Source organism: Mesoplodon bidens, assembly GCF_964165515.1.
Source record: "Mesoplodon bidens genome assembly, chromosome: 4".
Lineage (NCBI taxonomy): Eukaryota > Metazoa > Chordata > Mammalia > Artiodactyla > Ziphiidae > Mesoplodon > Mesoplodon bidens.
This window is the reverse complement of record NC_138160.1, coordinates 25,810,282-25,831,907: the sequence shown is the minus strand read 5'-3', so window position 1 is coordinate 25,831,907 and position 21,626 is coordinate 25,810,282.

The window sequence follows — 21,626 nt, the reverse complement described above, 5'->3', positions numbered from 1 at the left end:
TCTTCCAATCCAAGAACATGGTATAACTCTCCATCTATTTGTATGATCTTTAATTACTTTCATCAGTGTCTTATAATTTTCTGCATACAGGTCTTTTGTCTCCTTAGGTAGGTTTATTCCTAGATATTTTATTCTTTTTGTTGAAATGGTAAATGGGAGTGTTTTCTTAATTTCACTTTCAGATCTTTCATCATTAGTGTATAGGAATGCTGGAGATTTCTGTGCATTAATTTTGTATCCTTCTACTTTACCAAATTCATTGATTAGCTCTAGTAGTTTTCTGGTAGCATCTTTAGGATTCTCTATGTATAGTGTCATGTCATCTGCAAACAGTGACAGCTTTACTTCTTCTTTTCCAATTTGGATTCCTTTCATTTCTTTTTCTTCTCTGATTGCTGTGGCTAAAACTTCCAAAACTATGTTGAATAAGAGTGGTGAGAGTGGGCAGCCTTGTCTTGTTCCTGATCTTAGTGGAAATGGTTTCAGTTTTTCACCATTGAGGACGATGTTGGCTGTGGGTGTCATATATGGCCTTTATTATGTTGAGATAAGTTTCCTGTATGCCTACTTTGTGCAGGGTTTTTATCTTAAGTGGGTGTTGAATTTTGTCGAAAGCTTTTTCTGCATCTATTGAGATGATCATATGGTTTTTATTCTTCAATTTGTTAATATGGTGTATCACATTGATTGATTTGTGTATATTGAAGATCTCTGCATGCCTTGGAGAAACCGCACTTGATCATGGTGTATGATCCTTTTAATGTGCTGTTGGATTCTGTTTGCTAGTATTTTGTTGAGGATTTTTGCATTTATGTTCATCAGCGATGTTGGCCTTCAGTTTTCTTTCTTTGTGACATCCTTGTCTGGTTTTGGTATCAGGGAGATGGTTGCCTTGTAGAATGAGTTTGGGAGTGTTTCTCCCTCTGCTATAGTTTGGAAGAGTTTGAGAAAGTTAGGTGTTAGCTCTTCTCTAAATGTTTGGTACAATTCGTCTGTGAAGCCATCTCATTCTGGGCTTTTGTTGGATAGAAGATTTTTAATCACAGTCTCAATTTCAGTGCTTGTGATTGGTCTGTTCATATTTTCTATTTCTTCTTGGTTCAGTCTTGGAAGGTTGTGCATTTCTAAGAATGGGTCCATTTCTTCCAGGTTGTCAATTTTGTTGGCATATATTAGCTTGTAGTACTCTGTCATGATCCTTTGCATTTCTGTAGTATCAGTTGATACTTCTCCTTTTTCATTTCTAATTCGATTGATCTGAATTTTCTCTCTTTTCTTCTTGATGAGTCTGGCTAATGGTTTATCAATTTGTTTATATTCTCAAAGAACCAGCTTTTAGTTTTACTGACCTTTGCTCTCATTTCCTTCATTTCTTTTTCATTTATTTCTGATCTGCTCTTTATGATTTCTTTCCTTGTGCTAACTTTGTGGGGTTTTCTCTTCTTCTTTCTCTAATTGCCTTAGGTGTAAGGTTAGTTGTTTATTTGCGGTGTTTCTTGAAGTAGGGTTGTATTGCTATAAACTTCCATGTTAAAACTGCTTTTGCTGCATCCCATAGGTTTAGGGTCATAGTGCTTTCATTGTCATTTGTTTCTTGGTATTTTTAAATTTCCTCTTTGATTCCTTCTGTCATCTCTTGGTTATTAAGTAGTATATTGTTTAGCCTCCATGTGTTTGTATTTTTTACAGATATTTTCCTGTAATTGATGTCTAATCTCATAGCTTTGTGGTTAGAAAAGATACTTGATACAATTTCAGTTTTCTTTAATTTACCATGGCTTGATTTGTGACCCAAGATATGACCTATCCTGGAGAATGTTCCATGAACACTTGAGAATGAAGTGTATTCTGTTTTGGATGGAATGTCCTATAAGTATCAGTTAAGTCCACCCTGTTTAATGTATCATTTAAAGCTTGTGTTTCCTTATTTACTGTCATTTTGGATGATCTGTCCATTGGTGAAAGTGGTGTGTTAAAGTCCCCTACTAATATTGTGTTACTGTCGATTTCCCCTTTTATGGCTGTTAGTATTTGTCTTATGTATTGAGGTTCTCCTATGTTGGGTGCATAAATATTTACAATTGTTATATCATTATGTAGTGTCTTTCTTTGTCTGTTGTAATAGTCTTTGTTTTAAAGTCAATTTTGTCTGATATGAGAATTGCTACTCCAGCTTTCTTTTGATTTCCATTTGCATGGCATATCTTTTTCCATCCCCTCACTTTCAGTCTGTATGTGTCTCTAGGTCTGAAGTGGGTCTCTTGTAGACAGCATGTATACGGGTCTCGTTTTTGTATTCATTCAGCCAGTCTATGTCTTTTGGTTGGAGCAATTAATCCATTTACATTTAAGGTAATTATCCATATATCTTTTCCTATTACTATTTTCTTAATTGTTTTGGATTTGTTATTGTAGGTCTTTTCCTTCTGTTGTGTTTCCTGCCTAGAGAACTTCCTTTAGCATTTGTTGTAAAGCTGGTGTGGTGGTGCTGAATTCTCTTAGCTTTTGCTTTTCTGTAAAGGGTTTAATTTCTCCATCGAATCTGAATGTGATCCTTTCTGGGTATTGTAATCTTGGTTATAGGTTTTTCCCTTTCATGTGTTTAAATATGTCCTGCCACTCTCTTCTGCTGAAAGATCAGCTGTTAACCTTATGGGGATTCCCTTGTATGTTATTTTTCCCTTGCTGCTTTTAATATTTTTTCTTTGCATTTAATTTTTGATAGTTTGATTAATACGTGTCTTGACCTGTTTCTCCTTGGATTTATCCTGTTTGGTACTCTCTGTGCTTCCTGGCCTTGATTAACTATTTCCTTTCCCATGTTAAGGAAATTTTCCTCTATAATCTCGTCAAATATTTTCTCAGTCCCTTTCTTTTTCTCTCCTTCTTCTGGGACCTCTATAATTTCAATGTTGGTGCATTTATTGTTGTCTCAGAAGTCTCTGAGACTGTCCTCATTCTTTTTTCTTTATTCTGCTCTGCAGTAGTTATTTCCACTATTTTATCTTCCAGGTCACTTATCCGTTCTTCTTCCTCTGTTATTCTGCTATTGATCCCTTCTAGATAATTAATTTCAGTTATTGTGTTGTTCATCATTATTTGTTTCCTCCTTAGTTCTTCTAGGTCCTTGTTAAACGTTTCTTGTATTTTCTCCATTTTATTTCCAAGATTTTGGATCATCTTTACTGTCATTATTCTGAATTCTTTTTCAGGTAGTCTGCCTATTTCCTCTTCATTTGTTAGGTCTGGTGGGTTTTTACCTTGCTCCTTCATCTACTGTATGTTTCTCTGTCTTCTCATTTTGCTTAACTTACTGTGTTTGGGGTTTCCTTTATGCAGGCTGCACGTGCGTAGTTCCCATGTTTTTGGTGTCTGCCCCCAGTGGCTAAGGATGGTTCATTGGGTTGTGTAGGCTTCCTGTTGGAGGGGAATAGTACCTGTGTGCTGGTGGATGATGCTGGATGTTGTCTTTCTGGTGGGCAGGTCCGTGTCTAGTGGTGTGTGTTGGGGTGTCTGTGACCTTATTATGATTTTAGGCAGCCTCTCTGCTAATGGGTGGGTTTGTGTTCCTGTCTTGCTAGTTTTTTGGCATAGGTTTTCCAGCAGTGTAACTTCCTGGTTATTGAGTGGAGCTGGGTCTTGGCATTGAGATGGAGATCTCTGGGAGATTTTCACCATTTTGATATTACATGGAGTTGCGAGGTCTCTGGTGGACCAATGTCCTGAACTTCGCTGTCCCACCTCAGAGGCACAGCCCTGATGCCTGGCCAGAGCACCAAGAGCCTGTCATCCCCATGTCTCAGAATAAAACAGAGAAAAAGGAAGAAAGAAAGAAAAAGATAAAATAAAATCAAGTTATTAAAATAAAAAAAATTTTAATTAAAAATTAATAAAAAAGAAAGAAGAGAGCAACCAAATCAAAACACAAATCCATCAATGATAACAAGCGCTTAAAAACTATACTAAAAAGGGGAAGAAAAGAAAAAAAAAACGAGCAGACAGAACCCTAGGACAAATGGTAAAAGCAAAGCTATACAGGCAAAATCGCACACAGAAGCATACACATACACACTCACAAAAAGTGAAAAAGGGAAAATAATATATATATCATTGCTCCCAAAGTCTACCTCCTCAATTTGGGATGATTCATTGTCTATTCAGGTATTCCACAGATGCAGGGTACATCAGGTCGATTGTGGAGATTTAATCCGCTGCTCCTGAGGCTGCTGGGAGAGATTTCCCTTTGTCTTCTTTGTTCGCACAGCTCCTGGGGTTCAGCTTTGGATGTGGGCCCGCCTCTGCATGTAGATCGCCTGAGGGCATTTGTTCTTCGCTCAGACAGGACGGGGTTAAAAGAGCAGCTGATTCGGGGGCTCTGGCTCACTCAGGCCGGAGGGAGGGAGGGGTACAGATTGCAGGGCGAGCCTGCGGCGGAAGAAGCCAGCATGACGTTACAACAACCTGAGGCATGCCGTGTGTTCTCCTGGGGAAGTTGTCCCTGGATCATGGGATCCTGGCAGTGGTGGGCTGCACAGGTTCCCAGGAGGGGAGGTATGGATAGTGACCTGGGCTTGCACACAGGGTTCTTGGTGGCAGCATTAGCTGCCTTAGTGTCTCATGCCCGTCTCTGGGGTCCGCGCTGATAGCCGCAGCTGGCGCCCATCTCTGGAGCTCCTGTAAGCAGCGCTCTTAATCCCCTCTCCTGGCGCACCAGGAAACAAAGAGGGAAGAAAAAGTCTCTTGCCTCTTCGGCAGGTCTAGACTTTCTCTCGGACTCCCTCCCGGCTAGCTGTGGTGCACTAGTCCTTTCAGTCTGTGTTTACGCCACCAACCCCAGTCCTCTCCCTGTGATCCGACCTCTGAAACCCGAGCCTCAGCTCCCAGCCCCGCCTGCCCCAGCGGGTGAGCAGACAAGCCTCTCGGGCTGGTGAGTGCCAGTCGGCACCGATCCTCTGTGCGGGAATCTCTCCGCTTTGCCCTCCGCACCCCTGTTGCTGCACTTTCCTCCATGGCTCCGAAGCTTCCCCCCTCCGCCACCCGCAGTCTCTGCCCGCGAAGGGGCTTCCTAGTGTGTGGAAACCTTTACTCCTTCACAGCTCCCTCCCACTGGTGCAGGTCCTGTCCCTATTCTTTCTGTTTTTCCCTTTTTCTTTCACCCTACCGAGGTACATGCGGAGTGTCTTGTCTTTAGGGAAGTCTGAGGTCTTCTGCCAGCGTTCAGTAGGTGTTCTGTAGGGGGTGTTCCATATGTAGATGAATTTCTGATGTATTTGTGGGGAGGAAGGTGATCTCCATGTCTTACTGTTCCACTATATTGAGGCTCCTCCTTCATTCTTTTTTATGGCTGAGTAATATTCCATTGTATATGCCTCATCTTCTTAAACCAGTCATCTGTCAATACCAAGCCCATTCTTTATCACATTGGAAAATCAGATTCCTCCTGGCCCCCTCACAGAACATTGTCAGCTATGGCTTTCTAGCCTTATGTGATCATTGACTACAGGCTGCTGTCAAGGAGGGTGGTAATCCTGGGAAAACTAGTATGTGGGGAGGGCCTCATTTTGTGAGCTGTCAGCAAGCAACATTTCCAGCAGGCAGCAGGGGCTAGTAAGTGCTTAGTTCCTAAAAGGGGGGCATTTGGGTGATGGGCCATAGTGTTCACTACACAAACCCTGACCTTACCTCTTCAGGGACATCTATGTGTTTTCATATCATTCATTGTATATGGATATGTGCATCATGTGTGGTACAGTGTGTGTGTGTGTGCAACCTGGAGAGGAGAAAAATGAGGGTCATTTGACCATTTGCCAGGGTGGTTTTGATTATGTTTAGAGATAATTTCTTCATAAGTGGATTCCTTGAAGGCACATAACTTTTATAATTTTTGTATGTTTTATGATCTAGATAGCTATTAAAAAGAGGCCATAGGGTCTCCCTGGTGGCGCAGTGGTTGAGAGTCCGCCTGCCGATGCAGGGGATACGGGTTCGTGCCCCGGTCCGGGAGGATCCCATATGCCGCGGAGCGGCTGGGCCCGTGAGCCATGGCCGCTGGGCCTGCGCGTCCGGAGCCTGTGCTCCGCAACGGGAGGGGCCACAAGAGTGAGAGGCCCGCATACCGCAAAAAGAAAAAAAAAAAAAAAAAAAAGAGGCCATAAATAAATATCTGCAAAATGATTATCTGAATAACAGTCCTGCATGTTTTCCATTGGGTATATTACTGTAAACTGTGATGGGCCTGGTTTTCTTATTTATTTTCCTCCCTCCCTGACTTTTCTTCCTCCCTCTTTATATCTTCCTCCTCCCCTCCTTTCACCCACTATCCTTGTTTGGTTTCTCTCTTGGTCAGATACATGGATACTTTGTGGAAATTCTTTTATGTTTAGATTTTTTATTTAGCTTTATTTGAACCTATATTTTTGATGTACTTATTGCAGAATTGCATCTAATTCTGAAAAACTTAAAAAACATCCTACTCAACCATGAAGGAAAAAAATTAAAGGTTTATAACATTTTTTTAAAGAATTTAGAGATTAGAGTATGAAAAGGAATATAGTGGAGACATCTGCTAGTAACTACCTTGGCCAAGTCATCATGTTGATATCACATAACCCTGATATGGCATGATGATAAGGGAATTTCAGGTCTGTGGTGTTTTTGAAAACTCATAATTCCAGCCTCATTGTGAAAAAAAATTAGTCGGATGCAAAGTGAAAGCTGCTCTAAAGAAATATATGTAAAGATATACATGACTAGAATGTTTGAAACTGTCAAGTTTATGGGGAAAAAATCAAGAAAACAAAAGACTAAGAAACCTTGGCGATTGTGATGACTGAATATGATGTGGTGTCCTAGATTGTCTTTTGGAACATTCATGGAAAAGATGGTTAACAGCTGAATAAAGCCTGTGGCTTAGTTAATAGTAAGGTACTAATATTAATTTCTTAGTGTTGACAAATGTACCATGGTTACAAAAGATGGTAATATTAGGCAGCTACTAGCATTAGGGTACTTTTATGACTTGAAGGTGATTCAGCTAAAAGGGGTTAACAAATAATCATGGAAAATTTTTAATCTCCAGAGTTATATGCCAGTCAGGGTCCAATCAAAAAACAGAACTAGTAGGAGAGCGAGAGATGACAGATGAGTAAATAGATAGATAGATAGATAGATAGATAGACAGACAGACAGAGAGATAGATGACAGGGAGTTGGATAAAGCAAAAGCAGAGGCTGGTTAAGTAGCCCCTGCAAGGCAGTCTCCATCTCTAACGCTGAAGTACAAAGCAAAAGCACGCAAGCAGTCAGGAAGGGGCCATCAGGAGCAGGCTGGAACCCATGAGCACAAGCTGGGAACCCCATAAGCACAAGCTGGGAACCCCACAGTCGCAAGCTGAAACCCAACTGGCGTAAGGCTGGTGAACAGGAAGGTGAACAATAGGCAGCTTCCATATTGTTGCCTGGAGCCTTGATGATGAGCCTGCAGAAGCTGGGGCCCTTCCCCATGTTGCTGATAGCATGCTTCCAGTTTAGAAGTCAGAGTAAATTAGGAAAGATCCAGGGAGAAGGAAGAGTGAATTGCAGGCCCAGCTACTGCTTTGTGCCAGTGGAGTGTGGTTGGCAGATCAGCAACAAGGCATTTGTGCTGCAGGATGACTGCTTACCCCCCTTTCAGTCATTTCCTTGACAAGATATTAAGCTTTAGTCAGGAGACTATTTTCTTGAATTGTGCATTGTCTCCTGGAACCTTTTTCATACAGCAATGTTCAGCCTCCTGAATATGTTGCACTTCTATCTAAAATACTAAGCACTATTTTCCAGCTTTAGTCTCAAAAAAATAAGATTAATATGTCAGTTAATTACTGTAGCACATTTGTCTTTTGGATTTTAAGATGGAAATCTTAATAGAGCCCTTGGTATCCCTACTCATTTCATTAAATATGAAATGTATATGTATAAACTTAAATATCTAACATAATGTGTTGAATATTTATGCAGTGCTTTGCTGTCCAAGTCCATATACGTATATCTGTGGATTTTGAGATAATTTTCTGAATTGATGGATTTATTCATATAACACAATGACTTTCTCTGCATTAACAACCTTTTAGTTATGAATAGCTTTCAGCTATTAAGCACGAGGAATTAACTCTCAGATGAATTTTGAACAAAAAGAGATCCTGGTAGCTCTTAAGATATATTGTGAAATGCTATAATGATATACTATTAAATTTATTCCAAAGGATATTTTTAAAATTGCCTGTAGAAATATGAGTGCTTTTTTCTTTCTTTTTAATCATGAAACTTGCCCCAGGTTGCCAAAAATGCAGTCATCAGCATTCTTTAGTGAAGGCAACTTAGTACTGTCAGCCATCTTATCTCCCCTGTTGCATGGTTGATGTTTCTTATCTGTGAATACAAACATTAAAATGGAACCATAATCCTACCTTAGTATATAGAAGGTCTCCAGCTGCCTTTCTGGCATTTGGAGCCTATCTACTAAGGAAACTAGGCACACATGCATAAGGGAACATATTCACAGATTATATGCATTGCACAATTATTAAAATACAATTATTAAAGATGACATAAGGAAATGATGAAGGAATAAAGACCAATTAAAGGAAAAATAATAAAAAAGATCATTTTGTTAATGATTTTACAAAGAACAGATAACATCTATGGAGCTGAACCCCAAATATCTACCTGTTATTTCTTATATCGGGTTATTTTTCCAGAAGTATATCATTGATTCATATTACTGTATGATACTTTGCATACATTGACTTCTTATGCCATATATAAAAACCTCAGGATATTTTGTTGTGATCTTTACACAAAGAACCTGAAGATACCATCTTGTGCATAAAATGACAAGGAGAAGAATAGCAGCTATAACAGTTATAAAATCTTAAAACCTATAGTATATAAATAGATTTTAGTTTTGCTTCTAAGGCAAAGGGACCTCCACCTCGATTTTCAGAAAATATTCTAGCCATTGCCATATGGCAGCAGAAAGTCGTTTTTACATAGTTGGACAGAAGAGAATAGTCTTGAATGAAAACCTAAAAGTTTTATTAAAATATCTTATATACAGCTGTATCCATGTATACCTTACAATCAAGGGATATTTATTAAACACAAATGATGTGTCATACTTGTTTTAAAAGCAGGGATTATAACGATGAATAATGGGCCTTCCTTGCCTTTTATGAACCCACAGACTAGTGAGAGAGCACGTGTAAATAGCTAATTATAATTATTTTGATGTTCTCTTTTAAGGTCAGTATTGGGTGTATGGGTCTACCACTATTTGTTAAACCATACAGATACATCACACACACACAGACACACACACACACTCCCATATACCCTTATATACAGTTTTGTATGTGTAATATATTTCATAGTGTAAACATATTGAAAATACAGATTCTATCAGAACAGAGTCATGTTAGCTAAGGAATTCTCCAAATCTTAATTAGGGGAGAACTACAAATTGGAAAATCAAACGAAGAAACAAATGAACAACTCCTACATAATATTGCATTCAGTGTGTACCTGTGTCTGCTCAACATTACTATACAGTGAGTTATATCCAACTAAACGACACCCTTAATTACTATACATTTTATGTAAATCTTAATTATCAAAAGTAACTAGGTTTGGACTTTTAAAAATGTACTGTGTGAATTCAGACAACTGTTTGAATTGATTCAGTTTTCTTATCAGTAAAGTATCTGGGTGGTATTAACTATATTGCACTGCTCCCTCCTTCCCTGCTACCTGTCCCTCATTGAGCCCACACAGGTCTTTTTGTCTTCAAATACTTTTCTCAGAGATTCCCACCAAACCTGTCCCTTAGAGTCTAGATAATTCTGCCTCCCATGGAGACTCTTCTGGCCTCTATACTTTGAGTCCCTACTGCAGGTGAGCACCACTCCATCATATTACCATTTTAATATTTCTTCAGAGCACTTAGAATGACCTAAACGTTATTTTGTTATTTACTTACTTATGCTCTGTCTCTCCTCACTGACCCCTAACTCCATAAAGGTGAATAACTTGCCTTTTATTATTAGTTCCTAGCCTGGTGCCTGTGCCTGGTACATAATGGTGCTGTGGATATTTATTGAATAGAAGACTAAACATATGGAAAAACACCTTACATTAAACTTGAGCCAATAAAATTCAATAAATGTTATTTCCCTCCCTGTCAAATCCATTCTACTCCCCAATTCCAGGTAATCTTCTTCGAATACTATTTTCGTTACTGCAGTAATTTTTAAAAACAATATTTTTAGTCAGAACAAATGAAAACTCATCATTCGAGGCTTACTAAAATGTAAATCTGAATTTCCTTTCTCACTTTATCTTTGGCTGTGTTCCCTAGAGTTACGAAATTAATCTCTGCATTGTTTGCTTCTTACAGGCCCTCTGCCTGAAATGCCTTCCATCATTACTGCCTATTCTGCCTTCCAAACCCAACCTTAGTCTGATCATGGGAAAAATTCCTCTTGTGGGGAAGTCCCTAGGGAGAAAATGGTATCTAAAGGTTTCTTTCTTCTCAATATTAAGCATAGAGTTTTCCTGAAAGGAACAAATACAGAGTGAAACTATCATAACTTATAAGCTTAAAAAAATCTAAAGGTATTAACATAGTACAAAATCAAAATTTTATAATTCCGCCTGAAGTGTACTCTGATAATCAGGTGTGTCTGGTCCTATCCCTGTTCTAAGCAACTTTCATTGTCTCTGAACTTTCCCTGAACCCCTACTCCTTAGCATTTCTATCTACGCTGTGATCTTAAAGCATGTATTGTTTACAACAATTGTTATGACAATCTCTTTCTGTATAGAGTCCTTATAAGAATATCCTCTTCTTTTGTATATCTTTAACTGGGCTTTGTACATAATAAATGCTCAGTAATTCAAGGTTAATTGAATGAATTCCATGTCACACTGTGGAATGCCAATTCAATTTTGTAACCTGTCTTACAAGACAGATACTGATCCCATTGATACAATTGCTTATGTGGCAATTAGCATAATTAAGATAAATTACATTAATGGATCAGATATCCATTTCTTTAGTGTTTAGAAAACTGGCCTTAATGATTAGAAACTTTTCACCAAATTAACAATGCTCATCAAATTAACAATAGTCATCAAATTAACAATACTCATCAAATTAACACCTTATGTTTTCATTCATCCAAAACACACATTTATAGAAATTAAAAGATTAGATCAGTCTGTGATACTGAAACTTTTTCCACTATTAAATTCATTTAAATAAAAGCTTCAGTAATTTACTTCAAATAAGGTTATTACAAATATTTCCTAGAGATAAAATAAACTCCTGCTTATGTTAGTATGCTGTGAGTTTTCATTAATTTGTTTGCTATTTTCATTTGATCATTAACCACTGGGATTAAATTCATATAAAAATACAGATAAATTTTATCAAGTTTATTATTAATATTACATTTTGGTTAAAAAAGAGTAAAATGAAGATATTTTCCAGCAGTTTTTGCCATGAAGAGAGGAGAAAACTTATCCTGAATTGTTGATGGAAATTCATATTTTCTCCCTCCCATAAAAGTCATAATACTAAGCATAATTAATGGAAGAAACATTTTCTCCCATCACAGTTTGCAAACATGCTAAAGTTAAATCTTTTTTCTGTCACAACATTTTGAACAGTTTCTCTAATATTTTGTTTCATTTTACAATAAGAGGAAATCTATTGTGGCCTAATATTTAGTAATTCAAAACCTAATCCTATTCTATTGACAACATAAATTTTATATCCAATTTTAGACAGATATTTGTCCCAATTTCAGTTCTTACCTTGGCTCACAAATTCCTCTTAGGACAAAGAACAAGGTTGTGTTCTTTCGCTATTGGGCCTTTCCTTTTATTTCTCTCCAGGGTCTTTGATGTTTTCTTCTGGGGAGGGTCTGGTCTAGAGGGGAAGAGACAAATGTTATTTTCTGTGCTTTTTCTATTCATACTCCTTTCTTAGCTGATGGACCTGGGGGTCATGCTCCATTTATGACAGGCACACTACTCTTACTCCTTCACAGACTGCACTTGTTCCCAGTTGTACTCACCTGTGCAGTACAGCAGCACCTCATCCTCTGCCTCCTGCATCGGCCATTCAGGGTTTAGCTTATTTTCTGAGAGCCCCCTGCATCCTGTGACTGCCCTCAGTGTTTCATTGCAGAATAGGCTACCTCTCACACAGATGTGACATTTTTCGGGTTTTATTTTTAGGATTAAACTGGTTTCATATAATGAACTGGGGCATATTTTCTCTTTTCTGTTTTCTGGAAACTGTAAAAAAATTGAAATGATCTCTTGAAAGTCTGGTAGAACTTACTTGGGAAAAACATCCTGTCATTGTGTTTAGAAGGTATAAATATTAATGTAAATATATAACTATTTGCCTATATATTTATATAAGTAGATAAATATGTATATGAATGACTTCTATTTCTTTAATAGTCATTTCTTACATATCTTAATAGTCTATTTTTTAATATCTATGCTTTATTTCTTCTCTTGACACTATCTTGATGGTCATCTGAAATTTAAACTCTTGGTTATCATGGATGTATTTTATTTGCAGTTTTATTTTGTGGGGTTGTCTTAGTTTTTATTATTTGTTCCTTTTATTTTTTTAATTTTTAAATTTTTTTAACATCTTTATTGGAGTATAGTTGCTTTACAATGGTGTGTTAGTTTCTGCTGTATAACAAAGTGAATCAGCTATACACATAAGTATATCCTCATACCTCCTCCCTCTTGCATCCCCCTCCTACCCTCCCTATCCCAGCCCTCTAGGTGGACACAAAGCACCAAGCCGATCTCTCTGTGTTATGCAGCTGCTTCCCACTAGCTATCTATTTTACATTTGGTAGTGTATATATGTCAATGCCACTCTCTCACTTCGTCCCAGCTTACCCTTTCCCCTCCCGTGTCCTCAAGTTCATCCTCTATGTCTGCGTCCTTATTCCCGTCCTATTTGTCCTTTTTAAAGACGTATGACTGATTCACTTTGTTATAAAGCAGAAACTAATTAAAAAAATAAATAAATAAACTTAAAAAAAAAAAAAGACAAAATTGTTTTCCTAAAGCATTTGATCATCTTTAAGTGTATCTTTCCTGAATAAGTTTTAAGTACTTCATTCAAAGTTCTATTTATTTATTTATGTACTTAGTTTAATTTTTTAATTGAAATATAGTTAACTTACAATGTTGTGTTAATTTCAAGTGTACAGCAAGTGATTCAGTTATATATACGTGTGTGTGTATATATATACATATATATATATTCTTTTCCACTATAGGTTATTATAAGATATTGAGTATAGTTAACTGGACTATACAGTAGATCCATGTTGTTTACCTATTTTATGTATAGTAGTGTTTAATATGGTAATCCCAACTTCCTAATTTATCTTCCCCCCACCATCTGCCTGCCATCCCCTTTGGTAACTGTAAGTTAGTTTTCTATGTCTGGGAGCCTGTTTCTGTTTTGTAAATAAGTTCACTTGTATCATTTTTTTAGATTCCACAAATAAGTGATATCATATTATAGTTATCTTTCTCTGTCTGACTTCCTTCGCTTAATATGATAAGTTCTGGGTCCATCCGTGTTGCTGCAAATGGCATTATTTCATTCTTTTTAATAGCTGAGTAATATTACATTGTATATATGATCACATCTTCTTTATTCATTCATCTGTCAAAGTTCTTTTCCAGGAATGTATTCGTATGCAAAAACGTCTGAAGCTTATATTCCTGAGAACATTTTCATCATGTCTTCAAATTTGAATTACAGTTTGGCTGGTTATAAACTTCTCATTCGATCTTTTCATTCCACATTTTGAACACACTATTTGCCTTCTTGCAACCAATGTTACTATGGGAAAATACACTATCATTCTGTATACAATCTGTTCTTTCTCTCTGAAAGTTTTTAGAATTTTCTCTTTATCTTTCATATTCTCTAATTTCAGTATGAATTGTGAGCTTTTTGTTATTACCACTCTTTGTTTTCTGTGGTGTTCTTAGTCTTACTTGGTACATATGAGAAATTTATCTGTATCATTTTTTCAAATATCCTTTTCATTTATATTTTTATTTCTTTCTGGGTTTTCTATTACCTGATTCATAGTATTTCCACTATATTCCCCATTCTGTTGCATTTACTATATGTTTATCCTTTTCTTCTTTCTTTCTTTTTTAATTAATTAATTTATTTATTTTTGGCTGTGTTGGGTCTTCATTTCTGTGCGAGGGCTTTCTCTAGTTATGGCAAGCAGGGGCCACTCTTCATCATGGTGTTCAGGCCTCTCACTGTCGTGGCCTCTCTTGTTGCGGAGCACAGGCTCCAGACACGCAGGCTCAGGAGTTGTGGCTCATGGGCCCAGCTGCTCCATGGCATGTGGGATCTTCCCAGACCAGGGCTCGAACCTGTGTCCCCTGCATTGGCAGGCAGATTCTCAACCACTGCGCCACCAGGGAAGCCCCTCTTCTTTCTTTGAATGAGTTTCTCAATCTTCTTTGCCAGTGGACTAATTTACTTCTCAGATATATTCATTCTATAATTGACTGCCCTCATTAACCCAATAGGTTAATAACCCCTAAGTACTATAATGTATGCAAGGTGCACAGGTAAACCTGGTGTATTTCAGGAATTTGGAAGAAGATGGTCAATAAAATGCCTGTGGTCCTCCAAAATCCTGCCATCACACTGAAAGTACTGTTTGGACCTGGCATTTTTGTATGACCCTTATGTTTTAGAGGGACATTTAGAAACTTTCATTTCTAAACATTTTTGTTTATCCCTTTTGTTTCTAAAAGGAAGAGTAAGAGGGATCACTTACAAGACTTAGAAATGCATGAAAATTACAATTTGTGTTGCAACCTTGCTGTTGTACAAAACATTCTTTACTTGGATGCCAGTAGCCTAGAAATTTGCATATATTAGTTTTAGCTGACTGATGAGCCAACCCCTTCCTGTGGCTGAGTTACAAATATCATCCAGGGAAAAAGTGGTTTGTCTTTCCACACCATGTGTTATGTTCTTAACTGTTATATTCTTTGCAACTAAATCTTTTTAATTTCCTTTGGTTTTCATTTTACTTTTCTTTCATTTTGCTCATATTCTCTGTTAACTTTTAGTATGTTACATTAGTTTACATCTTTCACCATCTATTCTGGTGTTTCTTCTTCTGATGACATGACTTACTTGTTGCTGTTGTTTTTAATTTAAAATAGTTGAACTCCTCAGGTTCACATTATTTTGGTCTGGGAATTTATATTTCCCCTGAAGATATTGAGAACTCTGTCCTGTAATGTGTATGAGGAAACATCCTAGCATCAGACCTGCTCTGTGTTAGCCCCAGTGAACTCAAGCTAAGCAGGAAGGAGTCCTAACATGGAAATCTACAGACTTGAGTCCAGTACAGTAAATCCATTCTCAAACCAAGGAAACAATTCTTCACTTCAAGGCTTTACCCTCCAGCTCCAGGGAGAAGCCACCTTGAGGGGAAGGAAGCCTTGGATTGTGTTTCACCACCCCTAGGTGTTTGGAAAACTAGTATTTGGAAAGCAAATTCCACAGGCTGGTCATTTCTCACACCTTTTTTTTTTTTTCCCCTAGCAACTAACCCAAGGAGTTTTTATTTTATTCATGAGTACACCTACCTCAGAGGTCCGATTTACCATAGTTACATGATCAGGTGCTGACAGTTTCAAGGTAATGTAGGGTTAGCTGTGAACAGTGATATCAGAATCCTTTTTTATCTTACTAGAGTGGTGCCTGCTCACCTCTTGCACAAACTAAAGCCACTACCACTAAGGCAGACCTGTTCAAAAGACAAATATTTTCCCCCAAAGTGCCTTTTCACTTGGTGTTTCAGTCTTTAATTCCTTTGGGGTTGGTCTTGGGGAGGATGTCAGCAGTTTTAGCTAGATCAGCATAATGATAAGAATTGGTGGTTCTAATATCTCTACATTAAGAGATTTATTGAGGTTTGCTTCCAGTCAATTTTTATAAATAATTTATGTCACCTAAACTGTTTAATCTCTGTCATTAGAGTTTAAAGAGTGATCTTTATTTTTACTGGAACAATACATTATATTATTTAGAAGCAGTTTGTTATCTGAATTTATGGCAATGAGTTGAATTTTCCTATTTGGACTTTATGCTGAGTTTCCTTGCACTTTCTTGTATTTTTGCTTTATTAATTTTGATGCTTTTTATTTGGTGAAGATAGGTTTACAGTGCTTGTGTTCTTTGGGTTTGTATCTCTTTTTATTGTTTTAAATGTTAATCCTTGAATTTCTATTTGTCTGGAAGTCACATTGTGATCTAAAGTTAATGTTGGTTTTGTTAATGACTTTGTCCTAGTTTTATAAATATTTCATAACTGATATTTGAGTATAGTCAATTGTTTATTCGATTTTGTGATTTAACCTGTGCTTAATTTCTTCCCCTTGCAGTCATTTGGAAGATTTATAGTATTATTTTGGTATAATGGATTATATTGTGTATTTAATATATTTAATTTTTTTTTTTGATTTATCAATTTCAAAAATGAAAAATGTGTTCTAGATTTCCTAAGATAATAGTGCTGGCCTGAATTATAATCTATTAATAAATCTTCCTAAAATACATACAGGCCCAAAAGGAGAGAATACAAAATCACCCATAGACCATAATTCCATGTTTCTAGGAGACAGTGACAATCAACTTTTATTTACATGTAAATGAAGAAATACATATCTGAGACTTGTTGAATACGGGACCCACATTAGACATACAGAGGTGGAAATAAAGATATCATTCATGAGGGTTCATTCTCAGAAGGAGAAGACTCTTCTATGACTAGAACTACTAAAAACAGTTCTGTGACCTAGTTGGCTATTAGTGATTAGCAAGAAAAAAGTTTTGAAAAGTCTGCAAAACCAGAATTGGCAGTCTTAGAAAGATGTAGTTCATGGAAAAGATATTTCTGAAGGGGGAGATATCCCTTGTAGGCTTAGTCATAGAATAAAGAAGTGAAGTTTGTAGGATCATAATAAAACAAGATAAAAGAAAAGAAGCAGAAGGTAAGAGACAAAAAAAAAAAAAAGGCACCATGATTAGGCAAATGGTACTTCATTATAGCAACAGGAGAGTCTGCCCTTAAGTTGAGAAATACACACCCTTTCATTTTCTTTATAGGCTCCCCTGTTATTGCAAGTGTAAAAACATTTTCTTTAGAATTTAAAGACCAAAAAACCCATTAACCATAAATTGTTATAGAAAAATAATGAAAATAAGAATCAAAAACTTTAGCAGAAAGTACACAAGCATGTTCATACACACACATGTAATAACAACCCATGAAGCAAATTTAGTAATGAAACAAGCAAATGTGGACATGAAAGTAAATGTAGATAGAGGAAAATGTAAAATAAGACCTATTAAATTTCAGGAAAAACACTGAATAAAAAACTAGAACTTCAGAAATAAGAAAAAATTATACAGTTTGAATATATCTACTAAGAGAGTTCAATGAAGAACACAAGGGGCTGAATAAAGGGATGCAAGCAAATTAAACAGAAGTATTTAAAAGGTAGAAATAAAGGGATAAAGAAGAAAGGCAAAAAGTATCCAACATAAATATAAATAGGTCTTCTGAAAAATACAAACAACCACTAAGTAAAAAGAACTTATATTTAATATTAAATAAATTTAAGACTTTTCAGAAATCAAAGAAAATACTAAAGGGCCTAGGTCTCAATTCAGAAAATTGACCTAGAAAGGTCAACCCTGAGACATAACCTTTTAAACCATTAAATTTTGATATCAAAAAAAGTTTCTTTGGGCATCCAGGCAAAACATCAAAGAAACAAAAAAAAAGAAAAAAAATCAAGTTTGTTATAAAATGACTTAATAGCATACCTAAAAATGTACAACATTAGAGCAACTTTTTTTTTTTTTTTTTTTGCGTTACGCAGGCCTCTCGCTGCCATGGCCTCTCCCGTTGTGGAGCACAGGCTCTGGACGCGCAGGCTCAGTGGCCATGGCTCACTGGCCCAGCCGCTCCATGGCATGTGGGATCCTCCTGGACCAGGGCACAAATCCGTGTCCCCTGCACTGGCAGGCGGACTCTCAACCACTGCACCACCAGGGAAGCCCTAGAGCAACACTTAAAAAAAAAAACTCAAGGAAAAGAAGTTTGATCCAACAATTTTCTTCTCAGCCAGATTTTATAAAAAGCATCGGGACTATAAAAAAAAACTATTTTCAACATGAAATAAAAACATTTACTTATTCTATTTGAGAAAAAAGGGAGATAATACCTAGTTGAGAAGGATAGTTTCTAGTAGATTAAATTTCATAAAACCTTAAAGAGACTAATTTCCACAGAATTGTCCCAAAAACTACCTCCTTCACCCACAACAAAGAAAGTTTTAGACAAGACAATTTCTGAATATAGTTCCACAAACTTTCAAAGATACTTCCAAAGCTGTCTAAACTGTTCCTAATCATAAAATAGAAGAAAGAAAAAACCTCCAAATTCTTTTCATGAAATAGCATAGCACTGATCCTTATACCTGATAGAGATTGTGTAATAAAAGTAAATTACAACTCAATCTATGTAAAAATTACCATAAAATTTCCTAAATATTATCAAGAAAATCCAGCAGCACATTAAAAATAATATAAAATGAGCAACTGGGGCTTATTCCAGCAATGAAAATTGATTCAATGTTAGAATAGTCAACACCTTAGTTTATTAGACTAGAGGAAGAATGGACAAAAAATAAAAACATCTCTATAGATACTTAAAAAGCATTGACAAAACCTAACACTAGTTATGATAATTACAGGTCAGTCAATGAATACTTTTTACTTCTCCATCATATATATGAGAAAATAACTTCTTTCTTAATAATGAAAATATAAAAGCATTCTAGATAAAGCCAGGAGGTAGGCAAGCTCTCCATATCCTCATTTCTTTTTAACATTATATAACCTACTCAAGCAATGTAGAACAATTAGAAGCATAAGAATTAACTTTATTTGCAGTTAAAAACTCAGTAGTATCAGTGTAAAAAATGATATAAGATGATTTAGTAAGGTAGCAGGATAGAAAATTAACATACAAAAATCTGTTGTCTTGGGCTTCCCTGGTGGTGCAGTGGTTGAGAGTCCGCCTGCCGATGCGGGAGACACCAGTTCGTGCCCTGGTCTGGGAAGATCCCACATGCTGTGGAGCACCTGGGCCCGTGAGCCATGGCCGCTGAGCCTGCACGTCTGGAGCCTGTGCTCTGCAATGGGAGAGACCACAACAGTGACAGGCCCGCGTACCACAAAAAAAAAAAAAAAAAATCTGTTGTCTTAATATATACACAGTGGTTCACAGTGGGATGTACGTTTGCCTCCCCATCTCAGCGGGACATTTGACAAAGTCTGGAAATATCTTTGGTTGTCACAGTGGTAGGCATGAGGTTGAGGGTGCTGTTAGCATTTGGTGAAAAACATCCAGGGAGGCTGCTGCAAAGCATCCTACAATGCACAGAACAGTTCCCGCCTCAACAAAGTATCCAGGCCAAAAAGGCAATAATGCCAAGGCTGAGAAACTTTGATATATACTCACAGCAGTTAGATGATATAATGGAAATGAGGCGGTAGTAAATGAAGTATAAAATATCTAAAAATAAACAACAATTTAAGTGTAAAATTTTTTCACGAAAATTTCAAAATGCTTCTAAAAATGAAATAAATTTCATCAAATGGAAAGATATTCAGTGTTCTGGAAGAAGAATGATACTCATAAAAATTTTAGTTCTTTCTGAATTACTAAGCAAATTTAATGTGACTCCCATAAAAGAAGCAAAAAGATTTGTTTTCTGGAGCTCAACATGTTGACTAAAAAAATAAAAATGGTATATAAAAATAAAAAAAGAATAACCAGGAAAACTGAATAATCACAAGTATATATAGCATCTCACATATAATAAAAGTGACATTTCAAATCATTGAGGGGAAGGTAATATTTATGTGGGTATAAATAATCCCTATTGATTATAAACACACAGCCTCACTGGTGAAGTAGCATTTTTGCTACTTGTGTTTTCGTCTAAATTTTGAATCTAAATCTAATAAAACCTCTACAGCTACCAGTTTAGAGGAGAGTAAAAGAAGAGGATCAAGTCAAATGAAAAAAATTAGTTGAATTCAGAATGTGGAAAAAGCTGTGAGAAAATGATCTGCTTTCTTCATGAAATAAAATATATTTAAAAGAGAGAGAGAGATAATCCTTACTGATCATACACACACACACACACACACATACACACATACATATTTGATCTAAAGACGATGAGAGACCGATAATGCAGACCTGGACCCAACCTGCAGGTTGCCTCCTAGTCCAGCTAAACTCAGTCTAAATCAGCTGACTCCCAACTGATGAGAGAATAAAAAAATGTTGTTTTAAGCCATCGTGTTTCTATCACAGTATTACTGTGCCAATAGCTAAATAAGTGAATGTCATGATAATAAATAAGACATTCAAAAGGTTCATGGATGGTGGTGCTGACAAAAGTATCAAGAGTAGGTGAGGCAAATACAAAGTTTTCTGAAGATAAACCTCCATCCTTCCATGGTGGAAGGAGTTCAATAAAATGTATATAGTATCATTGTTACTGGTTTGTTTCCTCAAGGATAAATAACATTAGAAACTCAGTTTGGGGTTTTGCTGTTAGTGGGTGATCAGCCTTAGTGAATGGAAGTCCATATTGGTGAGCAAAAGCCTACCTTACATCACTCTTACCATAGTCCCCTTTTTACATGAGTCTTATGAGCAAGCACTGAAGAGGGCAAAAAATAGCATGCTTTGTAGTGGTTGTCCTTTGGGAGCATTTGAATAGGAAACACATATCCTTATCCAAAGGCATACTCCAAGGAGTATGTGTCCAATCACATACTCCCTCCCAGATCTCTTTGCACCAATATTGTTCTATCTGTGCTTTTGATAATCCAGCCATATCACTAACTGTGTAGATCCATATTTCTGGCCAATTCTTCTTCCAGGGAATGAACAAACAAAAGTCCTGCTTAAAGTGCTGTCCATCGGGGGATTTGGTGTCCCCACTGTCTTTCTGGCCTAAGTCAGACTGTAATGTTGCAGTGGTCCATTTCAAGCATGGAAAAAATACGTATATAAAACAAGATTGATTTTTTTTTTCTGTTATCAGCTGGTCATAGAGAACTCTCCATGTGGTTCTAGGTGTAGATTAAGAAGAGAAATACTTGGAGACATTAAATTCTGGTGACCTTAGAGGAATTTGGCCATGTTGTCAGAGAATGGTCAGCAAGCAGAATACACACAAAATTGTACATTCAAATTTTAGGAGAGTGTATCAATCCCTTCTAGGCCTCTAAACCAGCACTGGACATTTTTGAAGGAAATAACTCTGACAGCACAATCACAAATGATTCCATTGAGGAAGAATTTTGGAAGATATTGAAATATAGTCGCCTTAAACGCTTGATGGAAAAAAAGCAAGGTTTAAATTATAAACAAATACCCAAAGAGCTGGAAGTGATTTTACAAA